General features: G+C 28.7%; 1 protein-coding gene across 6 annotated transcripts in view; it reads right to left on the reverse strand.

The window, feature by feature from the left end:
• Positions 1-17,601, reverse strand: part of Csk (C-terminal Src kinase) — a 180,176-nt gene that overhangs the window by 90,160 nt on the left and 72,415 nt on the right. For 4 of the 6 annotated variants that reach the window (XM_014427600.3, XM_067048451.1, XM_067048450.1 and 1 more), the window contains exon 2: positions 17,376-17,425. The exons of the other annotated variants lie outside the window; for them this stretch is intronic. The gene's annotated coding sequence lies outside the window, so the exon portion shown is untranslated. The remainder of the gene's footprint in view (positions 1-17,375; positions 17,426-17,601) is intronic. 6 annotated transcript variants of the gene reach the window in all.

Consider the following 17,601-nt stretch of genomic DNA (forward strand, 5'->3'; position numbering starts at 1 on the left):
ATAATATTATTTATTTATTTTTTCTTGAGCTTTATTTATTCCCATCTTAATTCATTAGTTTTACACCTCTCGGTTTGTACAATTTTAGTTATTGATTTCTCTCATGTCTACTTTATATAATAGATTTATCAAACATAATTCTTAAATGACGAGTTTTATATAAAAAGTTAATATAACCTGTATATAAAGTGTATATAATATTAATTAGAATTATTGTTATTATCTCAATTGTTGTTGTTCTAGTTTAGTTTGTATATAAAGTGTATATGATGTAGGTGTTATTGCTTACACTTGTTCTAACAGTACATTCATTTGGCAGCGACAACGGTGTTATTTTCTGTTCACGGAACGGTCTATTTTCAGACAAAAGGTTACGGCTTGCTCTGACATTTCGATCACATTTCGCCACAGAAGAGGTATATTTCAAGACATAATTTTTATACAAAAAAAATGTTACTAGTTACGTACTTGCTTCCTCGACAATGTGCTAGTTACATTTTTTGTTTTTTAAGTCAATAATTTAAAAACATCTTTAAAAAAAAAAGATTAACACAATATACTGAATAATATTGCGTGAAATGAACATAATCTACCAATAACTGAGGCGTTTTTTTATCAAACGTTAATATATCCACTTCTGAAAACCAAAATTTGTTTACAAATAAACATTTTATACTCAAAACGTGTCCAATTTATTTCCAAATTAATTTTTTTTTTTAAATAGGTGTTATAACTCAACATTTTCAATAAAAATTTAAATTATATATAACAGATACTCCCATGATAATTTTTAAATAATTACTTTCCAAATTTGGTCTTATACTATTTAAAAATTTAATGAAATAATAATGTATACAAATACATAACACAAAATGAGAAAAATATTTATAAGACAGAACTTTAATGACATTGATTTTCAATTATTGCTATTTCAAACCTTTTCTAAAAAAAAGTTGCATTAATAAAAATGAATATATTTTATGATTGGAGAAGTTTGTCGGGGGGGTGCGGTTAGCAAAGAACAACATAAATAAACCAAACCATATTTATTCATTTTATGCCGACGTTTCGACCTGAGTTTCAGGTCTTCATCAGGGGTTATGGCGTAGAAGGTAGGCCTGCAACTGATTATATTTTATTTATTTATATGAATATATTTTATTTATGATTGTATGTTGTAAATAATAATAATAAATTATAACTTTCGATTATTTGACCTATTATTCAACTTTAAAATCCCATAAGTAAGAAAATGATGATAAAAATGAATTAAAAAAAAAAAGATTGGAAAATAATTTCCAAAACATAAATATTGATATTTTAAATAGATCTCCATTTTATAGAAATAGAATACTTTAAATCCAAAATGCTACTACTAATACAATTTTTAACAAATTCTGTTAAAGGAAATTATAAAAGAAAGTAAGGTATATATTTTATTTAACATTGTAAAGATTATAATAATTTTCCAAACTCATCGTAACCGCCGTCCAAAATATAGATATAAATGAAGTAAGAAGAATTAAGAATTTTTATTTCTTGAAAAAAAAAAATACGAAGTGCTTTATAAGGAGGTACTGTTACTAGACCAACGGCTGTGCAAAGATTTCGTCATAATCACACTCATAAGTGTTTTAAGTGCCCTAATTTCATAAGGCTGGAAGGACCCCAGAGGGCTCCTGGCCCACAGGGTTGACTCACTGCTGCAGTATAAATAATTATCTTTCTCAGTCGGATTCGAACTCGTTCCTATTAACTAGCATAGTCCCTTACCATATACCAGTGCGCTTCCTTAATAATTAATAAATATATTTATGTAAAGACTTAAAGATCCCAAAACTCTTGACATAAGAAGTCAATGTGACGGAAAATAAAAATTTAACAAAAGCTTCAACTTAACAGACTAAACGTAACAGACAAAAAATTGGGACAGGATTTATAGTCCCTTGAATCCCGAAGACAGGAAGATTATTTTTGTAAAGAGCCTATTCTTAGCTAGAGCTACAATTTCCCACCCTTCCTTTCGTCACAGGAAACATGTTACAGGGAAAGGAGCCTCAGAGGTATATATAGCATTAATGAGCCGGCTAGACAACCCTTCAGATGTTTAACCCAGCCCATCATCTAGGGTCAAACTATTTTTATCTACATACACTAATTTTTTGCTTTTCAGAGACTTTAATTTGTGAAAATTTTCGGCACAATTGTATACTTTTCTTCACCACACCACTACACACAAATTTATTTTTAAAAAATCAATTTCTTTTTACTATATATCTTCTATTATGTTGATGAAACCCATTCAGAATGTAGTTCAAAAAATCTGATACAGTGCGCGTATAACGATTTTATTTATATTTTACAAAATAAAATAAAAACTAAATCAATAAAACTATTGCTATTTATTAAAAGCAGAGCAAAGACGGCATACGATAATATACAATTTTTCTAAAATTATATAAAATATTTATTTTATAGGCTTCTAGGGCACATTTACAAAAACCCTCGGACATGCATCTAATAATTTTCGACTAAGTATCACCAAAAAACGTTTTATTGAAATTGGTGATACCACCTGCGAAGCCTCCCATTGTCACAAAATGGTCCGTGTGTCTCCACAGCAAAAACTAAAATAATATATAGGAAAATATATACCAGGAATTTGACTGCAACGTTTTTGGTAAAATCGACGGAAAGGAAGAACCAGTTTTACATTTTTTTTTTTTTAAATTTTTTCGAAAATGATTTTAATTAAACTCTGTACATAAATATAAAATTAAATAATCTTGGTATCAGAGCTAGATCAATCCTCATTGAAATAGTTAGACAGGACTTAAATACCGAATTTTTAAAATGATTTTCTCTTAAGTAAGAGTATCTTTAATTTTATTGGTATGAAATAATTTACTATTTAACATAAAAAATGGACAAATATATAACTATGAAAGGATTTGATAATGAATTTAAGGAGAAAAAAGAAAATAAATTTTTTTTCAGATTGACAATCATTTCCGGAAATGAAAGATGTAATATAAACTTATGTTCCGTTGGATAAGATTTTAGAAAAATAATGGACAATAGAAGAAGTTGTTATTGAAAATATTCCTTTAATCGGCTTCTATGGGGCATTGGCCAGAACCCTCCAACCACCACCACGTGTCAAATATTTTTCGACTCATCACCAAAATCGCGAATTACAAATGGAATCAATAGAGGATTATATCAAGAAACGGTTCATGAAGTTCCACTCCCAGTTGCCGACAGTTAAAGGAGCAGTGACCTACAACCTGGGAACCCCAACCTCAACCCAAAGACTGAAGCCCAGACTGCTGCAGGACATTCTTTTATAAATTTTTAATAAATATAAAATTAATTCATAGTCACACTACCTCTATTTACTTACTATTATTATTCATTTTATTTATTCATTATTATTATTTTTTTTATTTTTCTCTTTTCTTTCCTCTTCCCTTTTTCAAATTAACTTGTTTCTTTTTACTAGTAGAAGACAATTGTTTGTTTTATTTAAGTGTACCAATATCATTATTTTTTGTTATTAATTTTACTTTCCTCTTTTATTAAGAAGCATTATTCTTATCTATTTATTTTTTTTTCTTTTAATAATAAGATTTTATATAGTTAGGGGTGTCATTTGTATGACTATACCCCCTCATAATCAACTGTTAAAAAATTATATATAATATAAGTTATATCAACCATGTAAGGCCCACCAGGGGATAAAAATAAAATAAAAAATCACCAAAAAAAGTTTCAGTGAAATCAGTGATCCCACGCGGGTATTAAGTCTCACAAAATGGTCTATTACCTAGAATCACCATATCAACATTAAACTAACTCAAACCTACGCTAGGTTATCAATGCTATATCCTTATAATAGAAAATCCAAATTAAAACCAGAAACAACTGTTCCTATCTTTAAAAAAATTCTCAGGCCACTGCTGATGTACAGCTGTAAAGTTTGTGGAGCGACATCCTTTACAAAAAGGAAAAAAATTACAATCTTTTCAAAATAAAGTCTTTAGAATCACAATGGAAGCTCCTTGGTTCATAAGAAATAGCTAATTTCATCGGGAATTACAAATGGAATCCATAGAGGATTATATCAAAAAAAGGTTCATGAAGTTCCACTCCCAATTCCCAACAGTTATAGTGGGAGTGACCTACAACTTGGGAAACCCATCCTCAACCCGAAGACTGAAGCCCAGGCTGCTGCAGGACATTCTGTTATAAATTCAATATTTAGTAATTCTATTATTCACACTACTTCTATTTTTTTTAAAACTTTAAATCAAAAATTAAACTATAAACCAAACTACTAATTAAATTAATGATTATTATGTACTTTTTTTAAGCTACCATTTTCTCAATAGTTGAGTTATGTTCGAGATCCATCGAAGGTGCTACATAACCGCAAGAGTTCCGAAATGATAAACAAGACCACCTAATGCATTATGGATACCCCTTTGAACACCTGATGGGAAATTCTAGCGGAAAAGCCGATGATTTATTTACGAAACAGACCAAGGCGAGGAATCTCTTTCCCTTATCTTTCAACGCGGTGGTTCTTTCACGGCCTTCCCTATAAATATTTCACCGATAGTGTTCAGTCTACTTCTTGCATTAGCCTAGTTAACGTTCTGTTTCTGCAGCATCATGTCCGCATGGAAAGATATTAGCCACACCTGTCTGGGCTAGTGGATTTTTTTTTTTTTTCTAGTAATTTGATGGGAATTTTTAGGATACTGTTTAAGATAAGTAACACAATTCGGTTTTTTTTTTTGGTTTTTTTATGAGAACCATTAACCTTATTTGTATATTACCTTAATATCAAAAATGGTCGATACTAAAAACGTAAATTAACCCGCTGAAAAAGACATAATGTTATTACAATAATAATAATTTATTCATTTGTTTATGGGGCAACTCCCGTAAAAATAGAGTTAGCCTGTAAAAGACATCAAATAAATAATCAATTGTAGTAATTTTACAAAAATGGGTAAGTTAAAGATAGTTTATATAAACTAATAGTACAAGAACCGGGCAAAAAAAAAAAAAAACCTATTGTGAAGATAGGTATCCAGAGCTCTAAGCAATAGGTTTTGTGTTACATATAAAAAAAAAAGTTTAAGATCCTATCCTAAGGGTACAGACAGAAATTCATAAATCTGATTTTGGTTAACATTGCTTAGTTTCGGCATGTATCGCATTCGAATCTCATGATATCACAAGCTAGACAAAGCTTTTGTGGGCTTAAAGTAAATAATGCTATTATAATTGAGCAATTATTTACTTTTAATGTAAAATTATTCAACTACACCAAAACTGTTGAAGGATTGTTTCAACATTAGAGAATTAACATAACTTCCAATAAATCACATCAAATCGCCTTTACACTTCGCCGCAAATGACATTCTGCCCTCCACTATCCTTTAATAATATACCACTTATCTCTATTGAACAGATCCACTACCTAGGACTACATCTGGACAAATCACCCAATAAAATATTCTTCGATTTCGATTAATACAACACTTACTGGACAAACGGTCTAAACTTCCAACTAATTAATAAAGACTGATCTACATGACTATAATAAGGCCTATCTAAACTTACGGAGTTAAGCTTTGGGGCTCCACTAAACCTTCGAATTCCTCTCGTACCCAATCCTTACAATCCAAAATCCTTAGTGCTGCTAATTTTATCACAAATAAATTGAAGCCGATCTAGCCAGAACCAGAAATCAATCCTCCCATACTGAATTTTCATACCATCAAAACCTACTAGTCCTCTTCTATTCCTAACGATCCTATAAGAAATCTAAAAAGAAGATGGTCACGAGAACTTATAATGAAGAACTTTACAGGAGTTAAACACATGGGTAGTTTCTCCATAACTATCATCACATTTACTAAATATATTTTTATGTAATATAACTGTAAACATCATTAAAAATATTTATTTAAATTTTTAAGTCACTGGAAGATTATTATTTGACCTTGAATAATTAATTGTAATAAAAGGTTCAGATAGTTATCAAAAACGTATAATAAATAGTTTCGTCCCACTTTCAGGGCTTCATCGGGCCTAAATGAAAATAAATAGTGTAAATTATAATAGGATTATGTATAAGTATATGCATAGAAAGTTACATTTAAAAAAAAAAACGAAGTAAATTAAAACAATGTTTGTAAGATGTACCACTATTTCACACAAAGCATCAATATATACACAAATAATGTGTAGTGTGTGTTAAATCGATACATACCATAAACTACACTAGGTATATATCGATTTAACTAAAACATATAGGGGAAGTAAAATTCAAATTTATTCTTAACTTCGATAATGCTCAAGATTTTTTTTTAAATCTCATTAAATTTAAACAAAAAAATAGTTTCTTAATTAGAAATGAGCTCAAAGTAGAATATTCAGATGTTTATTTCACAGGCGAGAAGTTAAAATTAACGTAAGCTGTATGTAGAAAGTTTTCAAACATGCAAAGCCTGCCTCTACAACTTAACTCTGGGGATAAAGTACTTAATAACTTATTTAAGCTTATAAAAGTTTAATCTACTCATTAACATACGCATTTTATTATCCGAACTGAATTAATGAATTAACGCTCTTCACGGATGAGCAGACTGGTTGTCGTGTACATTCTAAAACATTTGCATACAAACACTAAAACGGCTTAGCTTGGAACGTTTCACCTGCGACATTACTACTGCAACATACAAAGCGCATTGAAACCGAACCATTAGAACGCTTTGATACCACAGAACATGGCAGAATAGATGACAAGTTATGTTTTTAATGCACTAACAGATAACTTAGACATAATATTATCTATAGCCAATATGAAAAATAAATGATTCAGTCATGAAATAAATAAACTTTTATTTTCACTAAAGGAGTAAAAACCGAAAACATAATATTAATTAAACAAAAGGTTTATAAAAATAAAATATAATAGAATTAAAAAAAAGAAAAAAAGAACAAGACCATAACAAAGGAAAATATCAATAACCAAATATTTCGGAATAGATTTTTAATTTGTTAAAAAATGTTTATAAAAGAAAAACTTTATTTTTTATTCTGATGAATAATGTTTTTTTTTTTATTATTATTACCCTTTTAGTTGGTTTATATATTTTTATATTTGATCTTTCTGATTTTCGTTTAAAATTGTAAATATTATATTAGCAGAAATTGTACCTTTTCGTTTATTATTTTTACTTTAATTGAATCTGATTATTTTTATTTTTTTTTATTAGAAGTTAGTCACCTTATGTTTTATGATATAATATATGGTTTTATTTTATTTTTTGTTATTGTTGTTTATTTTCTACCATTTTAAGTTTATTATATTTTAAGATGGTTTATAATTTCATTTTTATTTTGTATTTTACTCTAAGGCTCTGAAGCCTAATTTTGACGCCTGTAATATTATTCTTAAGGGGTCAATCCCAGGATAAATAAAGATTATTATTATTATTATCATTTAATACAGTTTTAAAAAGAAAGAAACTCCATTAATCTACGAATTTCCATGAGCTTTCGAAAGAATATTGATAAATAATACAATCCAATGTCTTAGGATTACTGTAACTCGAATTTCGCATTTGGATTACACACCTTTACAAAACAAACAATAACCTACTGATATAGAGAGATTGAGACTAGTCCGTAAGTAGTTTACTGTACGGATTCTTGTCGACGGAATGGCTCTGGAATAACAATACTTATAATGATGACCGTCTCGACCCTGATGACGCTAATAAAGTGAGCTAGGAGATCCAGATTAGAGGAGGGAGTGAAAAAAGGTCACATTCTTGAGGAGGACCAGGTGTTGGCGGAGGAATCCGGCCGAGGGCGCTGCGGCCCGGTCCGCGGGAGGGGGGACTAAAGGGCGTTGCCAAGGTCGGATCGTCCGTCCGGGATATCGCCGCTGCCTAGGAGCAGGAGTAATGTCTTGCACCGATGCTGCGGGGTTTCAACGCAGGGGCGTCCATACGGGAGGGAATAAGGATTGAGCCATTCTCTCCAAAAATTGTAAATATTTTGACTCAGGAAGGAGATCGCAGATTAAGAATAGGTCATACAAATATAACTCATTCATATCTGATCAATAAGAAGCCACCGTTACAATATCAAAACTGTAACAGAACACTTTTATTCAGCCATGTCTTCCAAAAATGTCCTTTCTATACTATGTGTTTAAGTGGATCAGGAGTGGAACAAGGTCTATCTAAAATAACCTATTAAATACGATTTAAACTCAAAATCTAAACACATTTAAAGATCACATTAGAATACGCATTAAAATAATTAACTATATCATATTCAAAGAGTTCTAAATCTTGGGAATAAAATATGAAACATGGGTGTTGATGACAATTGGGTTTAACACACACTGAAACACAAGCGGACAACAACCGGAATAATTCGAGACTTGAATCCATAAATTGCGGTAAAATATAACTCAAATAGGTTATCATCGTGAAACTACGAACATCCCTCTATAACGGAATACCCTCTTTAAGGAAAATCTTGATAAGTACCGGAACAACAAAGTACAGACTTAATGCATTTAAACAAATCTTTGACGGAACCCCTTTACTTCAACTTTATCCCTCAGGACGTTTCACTGCTCTATGACGGACACCAATAATAAAATATTCAAGGATTGATATGTATGGACCACAACATAAAGAGACATGTTGTTATAATGGATGTAAACAGCATTCAGTGTTAGTAAAAACATTGAACTATTCCCTCTTAGTTCAAGTTTATAACTTCAAGACAAATCGAATAAAAGAAAAATACATCCGTGGGCGGATCCATTTTCTGTGAGACTATGGATTCAATTTTCTATTAATTTAGCATCACGGGATGATCCTTAAAATTCTACATTCTGTCCATTAATTTTTAAACTTATGTCCTACCATCTATTTATGTCACTCAAAACGATGGTTGAGATGTAATGCCCCAAGAAGGATAGATAGATTTTTTTATACATTATTTTTTTTTAAATAATATAAAATTGAATCATTGTTTTTTCTCGAACTTATGAATTATCACAGTTAAATCATATTTTCTCTTTATATATTAACGCCTTCTTAACGGATACTGCAGAATAACAGAAAATATCACATGAGTGTCTATTATATAGTTGTCCCAGTTCAACACTGTATTATCTTTAAAAATGTCCATTTTCATATATGCATGTAATCTTAGCAAAAAAGGTAGGATCTATACAGTTCAAAACTCCAATATTTCAAAATATAATATATCTCGAATTTATCTTTTTCTATATAGATCTTACCCTAGAGCTAATATTATATACATATCTAAAAATAATTTATTTATTGAAATAGAACAGCTATTATAACAGTTCCAAAGAAAGTTGGAGAATACTCACTCCCTAGACCTTCAATTAGATGAGTACTCAGTTTAAAATTTGGGGGAAATAAATTTATTATAAATTTTAGTCAACTGACTGATTGAATACGAAATCTAAGGATAAAAAAAAATCAGTGAAAACTGAAAAACAGAAGATTCTTGAACAGTCTCAACGCATTTAAGTTATTTGATATTTTTTTAATTTAACCTTGCCAATTCCATTTCGTTTATAACTAATATAAGAAACCCCGTATCTGCCCACCGTCGTTTCTATGACATCCTGTTTACACCGTTTCCTCTTGAATCTTATATTTTGTCTATTTGTACGCTGAGTCGAGATGGAAAAAAATAAAACAAAACATCAATATTACCAATACCTCTTTTTTTAAACTTAAATGTAACCGGAACATCGTTCAATATACATAGATATTACCATAACAGGCATACTGTTTACCCCCTTGCTGGTAATATATCACATACATCTGTTTTATATCTTATCTAACTTGTAACTGTAATAATAATATTAAATAGCATTAGTTTTCTTTATATACATATAACCAGATTGGTTTGGGTTATAACCACCCCAACCAAATTGGGATTGGTTACATGGTTAATTTTTTGAAACTAAAATAACCAGGTAATTAAAAACTTCGAAGTTAAATAATAATTAATTGAATAATTTTGTCCATAATTCTAGAGGATATTAATGAAAAAGTTATGATATAATTAATTTTGACTTTAGGTTTGCTTGTCAGTATAATATAGAGCTCTAAGTTAGGTACTGCGTGTTTCTGTTTTAACACTCTTCCACAATATCTTTAATTCTAAAGAGCACTATTATATCAATGATGACATGTTTCTAGTAAAGAAATTACATGACTATTTCAGTGTTTCCTTTCCTATGAATGTCATGAGTAATTTCCGGTCACATAAGCACTACTGACCTCATTATCAAAAACAATGACAATCATAATAACAACTAAATTGGCCAAAAAATAAAAATAAATAAAACAACTAATAATGTAATTAACAATAACACACATTTTTAAAAAATCTAACTTTTAATTATTTATTTAAATGTACAATTGTATAAATAAATAAAAAAATTCAAAAAGTAAATGTGATATATGTTTACCATTCCTTTAAATTAACTTAAAATTCCTTCAGAACCATTACTTTAAATTAAAAGTTCCCTGGGCCATCTTCTTTTCGGACAGGTCGGAGGATTATCAGGGATTGTTAAGGATGAGAGATTAAGAACTCAAGGTTTGAGTGAGTAAGGATTTTGGATTGAAAGGAGGTATGTCTATTTCGGACCAAATCTGCGACGAATGAGATATTGAGGTCTTTCTGGATGTTTATTTGTGACGTAATAAGGAGCAACAAGGAATCTCCTCAAAGTAGAAAAATTATTTAACTAACAATAACGTGACTCACTTTTGTACATATATCTCGAAGTTTTTTTAATTAATTTATTTTTTAAATTAATTCCTTAGTAATTAGCCAATTTAATATTTCAGTATTTTTCAAAATGTGTCAAATTACATTTAATTCATAAAAACTTTTCCAGCTGTTTTTCAATTCTTTTTTTCATTTATCTGAAATTTATTTTATTTATATTTTCTAAATATTTTAATTTCTACCAAAAGAAATGTTTATCTATTGTTGTTTTTGTAGTTAGTTTTCAAATAATATTATTTCATTATCTTGGCATACTTAAAAATACTTTTAATTCATAAAAAAAATAATAATAATAATAATATTTATCTGTAATTTATTGACAACCTATTTTTATTTTTTTTAATATTTTCTATATTTCTTATAGAAATATAGAAACGTTTTTTGTTTTAGTTTTTAAATATTATTATTTCATTACCTTAGTATATTTATGACTTATACCAAGTGATTTCCAATTTATTTATTTTTGATTGTAGTTGTTATATTTAAGTTAGTATTGTTTTACACTATGATTTTTCTATTTTTTTTTCTTATCTAGAACTTACATTTTGTTTGTTATTTTAGTTACTTGACCAACGCCCTCTTTATGTAAATTATAATTAATTTTTTCTACATGTTCCTCTAAATAATTATGGAAAGAAGGACAGGAGTTGAGAATCCTGGAGACCCTACCGTATCAGTTGGCATCTCCTACAAGGACAGGCGAGTGCGGAGTAGACGCTCGCTCGTTTTCCTTGGCAATGCTCCGGCTCCAAAACATATCTTCGCCTTCTAAAAGTCAGTCGAAAAACGAGTTCGGAGGATGTTTTCTTTGTCCTTCAAGTTCAACTTCCTGGTGGGAAATATAAGGTATACGAGCCCGTCGGTGGGAAACACGGTATTTTTCTTGTTGCTCTGAATAGCTTTTGAAGGACATGTGATATTGAAAAAAAAGTTTAAGATAGGCGCTCTTTACATATATAGCTCATAAAAAGAAAAAAACTTAAAAACAAAGACAATTTATTAAATCGAGGATGCAGTTTTTGAATTCCGTATTAAAATGAAAGAGTTTCAGCTCAAAAATGTGGGCCATTGTCATCTGACTTAAAAACAAAAAAAAAAAATAAGACACATCTTCGGACAATTTTTTTTAACAACTTTTTTTTTTGATAATGATAGATTCATTTATTGATAGATATTACAATCTCCCACACAGTTGTGGGCAATAGGTACTAGTGATGAATGATCTCATACATACTAAATTGAATTAAAAAAATAAAATAAAACTCTTAAAATATATCTTTAAGAACAATTGAATTTATAAGTCTATATGCTATTGAAGGACAAATTTCCCATCTTCAGAAAAACGTCCTTGCTTCGATTCCATATAATTTAAGTTGGGGTCTCATAGACAGAGATGGATACGATCCATATTCATGAATGAACCATTCATAAATATCGTATCCATGATAATTTTAGCTAGTAGTTTCAACTATATTTAATTTTTTACCAACTCTGTTCTCAGATAATAATCTGTACTGTGCCTCCAGTTTTATAAAAAAAATAATAATAATAAAAAAAAAATAGTGATGTATAATTTCGTCTTCTCAAAGTATTAGTGTTATCAAATTACTGAAATACAACTCTTATTTATAAAACAAAATATATCTAAAATAAATGAAATTCTCGTCGTACTATAGGGCCTAGAATCTAGACGATATAAAGAGGCATTCTAAAAATTTAAGCAATAATTTTTATTTTATCACAAGTTAATTCTTACTATTTTTATTATTATTATTTTATGAAAAATAAATTGATTATTTTGAAATTCGTTTAATAATTATCGTAATGGTATTTAAAAACATTCTAATAATTTTAGCAATAATGTTTATTTAATTACTAATAACATTGAGGGTTTTTTTATATTTCTTGTTAGAAACAAAGTAAATCAAAATAAAAAAAGAATCAATATTGCTAATAATGAAATAAAAGATAAGTTTAAAATTACTAGAAAAATTTTAATTACCATTTAGTTATTAGATTTTCAAAATAATAAACTTATTTTTCATTATATAATAACAAAAATAATGAGAATTCGCTAGTAATAAAATAAATATTATGGCTAAAATTTCTAAAATGCTTCTTTATATCGTCTAGACTAATGGTCCTATAGCATGACATGAATTTTATTTATTTTACTTATATATATTATAAATAAGAAGTGTATTTTAGTAATTTAATAATTACTAAAAAAATAATATTTTTAGTAAAAGAATAATACAAACAGACAATTTCATCCGTTATACCCACATTAAATATTTTATTTTACATATTTAAAAAAAAAAGAAAAGAAATTTGTAATATTTTAGTAATTTGTAATTATTTCGGTTGCAAACTCTGATAATTTAAGGAGACAGAATTTCACATAACATTATTTTTATATTCAGGCTACTCTTGCATTAGCCTCTTCAATCCAACTATTTATAAAATAAAAAACAAATCATTTTATCCAATAACAAACAATTAATAATATTTTTTTTTCTATTGCATTTTTCCCTTTAAACAAAATAATTGCAACATAAATAAATTACGGCTTTATTTAGCTTAATGAAAATCAAATTGTATATAACTAATTTTTTTCCTACATTTTTTCACTTCTCTTCGTTTTGCCGGTATGAAAATCTAACATATAAATAAAATATTTGACCTTATTTAGGAAAATCCTTTAGTTCTAAGATTCAAAACATGAGTATGGCTTCTTGAGTTCACGAGAAACCACCCAACCACCCTTCCAGGCAATGACTCAAGCATAGACCCGGTCTTCACTCGTTAAGATATCGCATTTCCCACAAAACCGCGCTTCTTCGACTTCCGCAAAGGAAATCGTGGTTAGCCACAGGCTGAAGTCTTTAACGTTCATTTCAACATAAATGCATAAATTTTAATTTTTAAAATCGAATGTATGAATAAAATTATGTAGCAGGCGCGCAATAAGCGAAAATTAATTTCCCCAATGCAACCGGTATTTTTATTTATAATAATTTCATTCAGTTAGTTGCATTTCCTTATTTTTGTGGATATTGTATTAAATATGTACGTCGATTGAATAAAATTAAGATCTCAGGAGTCCTGCTCTAACCTCTACAAGCTTTCATTAAGAGGAGAAAAAAGGCAGATATCTCACCCCAATTTTTTATTACTTTAATGAAAACTATGTATAATTCCTAGTCAAAACTGATGAGTCTGCCAAGTATAGGTAGGGGAATAAAAATGGCGGCAGTTTCAAAGCGATAAAAAAAACTAATTTTTCATTTCGAGCTCTATATCTTAAAAAGCTCTATATCTTGTTCCTACAACACAAGAAAACCTAAGAGAACGTCATTTAAAGAAGAGTAAATTTGCTGAAATATTAGCCCTAAAAGAGCTATTTACGTCCAATAGTTCTCGAGGTATAGCTTTTCAAAAAGCAAAATTTCTTAAAAATTTTCTGAAAGATAAGTAGTTACTTAATTTATTTTGAGAAATCTATATCTCAGGAACTATGAGACGTACAGATGTCTATTAGCACTCAAATGAAAGCTAGTTTAATGAGCTATAATGTAATTTATGATGTTTTTGTTGTTAGGCTGTTACTCCATGAAATTCACTCAAACGAAATTTACTCCTACAAAGATAAACATAATTTACTATTTTGTAGTAAATTTAACTAGCTTTAATTTGAGCGCTGGCAGACATCTGTACGTCCAATGGTTTCTGAAATGAAAAACATATTGTCGGAACAACTATAAATCAATTTATTTTAGCCAATATCTTGAAAACTACTATACCTACAAAGGTAAAGGCCATAAACTTTTTTACAGTCCATTAAACTAGCTTTCATTTGAGTGCTAATAGACATCTGTACGCCTCATAGTTCCTGAGATATAGATTTCTTAAAATAAATTCACTAACTACTGATCTTTCAGAAGATTTTTAAGAAATTTTGCTTTTTGAAAAGCTATATATCGAGAACTATTAGACGTAAATAGCTCTTTTAGGGATAATATTTCAGTAAATTTACTCTTCTTTAAATAATGTTCTCTAAAATTTTCTAGTGTCGTTGGTAGTTTTTATGAATGAAAAATTAGGGTTTTTTTAAAGGTTTTGAAACAGCCGCCTTTTTTTATTCCCCCTACCTATACTTGGCAGACTCATCAGTTTTGACTAGTAATTATACATACTTTTCATTAAAGTAATCAAAAATTGGGGTGAGATAACCGCCTTTTTTATTTCCCGGCTCTTTTACTACTTGCTTTGGAGTTCCCCAGGCTGAACGTAAATTTTGTAAATAGGAATAATTGTGTTTAAGATGTTATATAACTTTAAGTTAAATTAATTTAATTTTTTATCATGCAGTTCGTTTTAATTTTAATGTTTAATACATATTACTCCTTCATTACAAAAGGCTCTGGTGGATATATACACAGATAGGACTGACCCATCTCTTCATCATCCTGAATTATTCATACTTTCCAAATTAAGGGGAAGTTGACACCGACGGTTTTAATATGTAAATCCGGGGCGGGTATTTGTCAACTTAGTGTTAAATACGGTCTAGTGTGAAACGTCCCCCGCTGACGTTTCTAGATATAATAACGAGTTGATGTTCTCCTCCAAACTGGGACTGGAAAACACAGAATAGCTTTAAGTTGCTTTTGTAGTTGGCGAGTTGACTGAAATAAAACAAGACTAGCTTGCTTGGGCCAATTTACAAAAGTGCTCTCAGACCATGTCACCATCCATCCGTCTTCCTACGTGAAAGGGCTACGTAAGGGCGGACAATTTTTTTATAGCGGTTATTTTTAAAGATAAAAAATGGTTAATAGTTTTTCCGTTATTATTTTTAATTTTTAGGAATGAGGTAAGAAAATCATTTTAAAAATTATATATAAAGACGACTGACCGTAACAGAACATAAAGATGGTCGGGAGTGCTGTTTAAAAAAGTACAACAAATAGTTAACGACTTCATCTTGGATAAAAAAAATAATAACATGACAATAAAGCAAACTAAGGTTGGGTTAAAAATGATGACATATAAATGCGAAATAATATAAAAAAGAAGAAAAAGAAATAAAAATAAGATATACAATAACAAGTAAATGTAAAAAAGAAGAATTAGGGAGAATTTGTTTTAAAATTAACAGGGAACATAATAAAAGAAATAAGAAATATTAATTGTACACACTAAGAGACAGAAAACTAAAGAAATAAGATAAGAATAAATAAAGCCCAAGATAAAATAAAAAATAATTAATAATAAATAAATAATTTCAACAAGGTAGTTTTGATTTTTTATTTATTTATTTATTATTATTACATTTTTTATTTAGATTTTGATCTTTATTTATTCTTATCTAATTTTCTTAGTTTTCTGTTTCTAAGAATGTACAATTTTTCTTTTATATTTCTATTAAATGAAATTCAATATTTTTATGTTTTATTACATCTCATTTACATTTTAAATTGAATACTCCATATTATTTCTATTTATATATAGTTGTTTGTACATTTTATTTTTATTTCTTTTTTTTCCCCTAGATTTTCAGAGTTATTTTAAGAAATATTCAAGACCGTCGAAATAATTATGATAAGACACTGTATATATAACATATAAATAATGTGGACTGAGTCGGTGCTATGTATAATATGATTGGAAGAAGAAAAAGTGACAATTTACATGATGTGATTCGTGAAAGAAAAAAATACCTCAGGAAAAAACAGTTAGGAATAAGCAGATATTAAATAAATTATTCCCAATACTTGGTAATATAATATTAAATACATTTTAATATTTTTACAGAAGCGAAGATGTTTAAAAATATACTTTTTATCCGAAATATTTTCTCTAACAATAATATATCAGTCTTAAAAACTAAAAATGTAATATATAAATGTTATTTCTAATATTTTTTAAAAATTTAATCTATTAAATATAATTAATAATCTCATCTTCTTATTCTACACAATAAAAAAACTTAACTTAAAACTAAATTCGTGAAAAATTTCCATTAAATGCATGCAGGATTTGGCAAGAACCTCGAACACATGTCTAATATTTTTCAACTTATTATCACAAAAAAAAGTTTCATGAAAATCGATATCATGTCCGTAACTGATCTTTTCATTAATCAATTAAATAATTATTGTTTATTAAAATTGAGTATGATGATAACAAAATGACATACACCACTCTTGCTCTCAACGAATCATATATATAATGTAAATTTAATGCTGATGAAAGCACCAAAGCTAGTATCTGTATAAAATAGAAATGCCACAGGTTAGAACTTAAAGAGGCCATCGCTAAGGGACCAGTATAAGATAAACTCCCTCTTAAAAAGGAAGTATCCAATCAGAAGAGCAAAGCGGACCACTTCCATGAGCCCTACATGCTTGCACCCCAGCATAATTCACTCTTTTAATGTTTTATAACTAGAATTTAAATAAAGCAATTTATATTTTAATAATACTCACTGAGCTCTAAATAAGACGGCTTATCTCTCTCTTCTTCACAGTGACGCAATCTGCAATGAAAATTAGATCGTTAGTTAAATTAAAAAAAAAAAAATGCAATTTAAAATAAAGCTACTGGAAGATCCGCCCCAAGGACTGATAATCACTGGGATTTTTTTTTAATTACATGATATAATAATTTATAATTATGAGAGATAGTTGACCGTGGATGATAAATGAGGAGAAG

This window comes from Halyomorpha halys, unplaced genomic scaffold (assembly GCF_000696795.3).
Source record: "Halyomorpha halys isolate HHAL.00 unplaced genomic scaffold, Hhal_1.1 Scaffold658.1, whole genome shotgun sequence".
NCBI classification, from domain to species: Eukaryota; Metazoa; Arthropoda; class Insecta; order Hemiptera; family Pentatomidae; genus Halyomorpha; species Halyomorpha halys.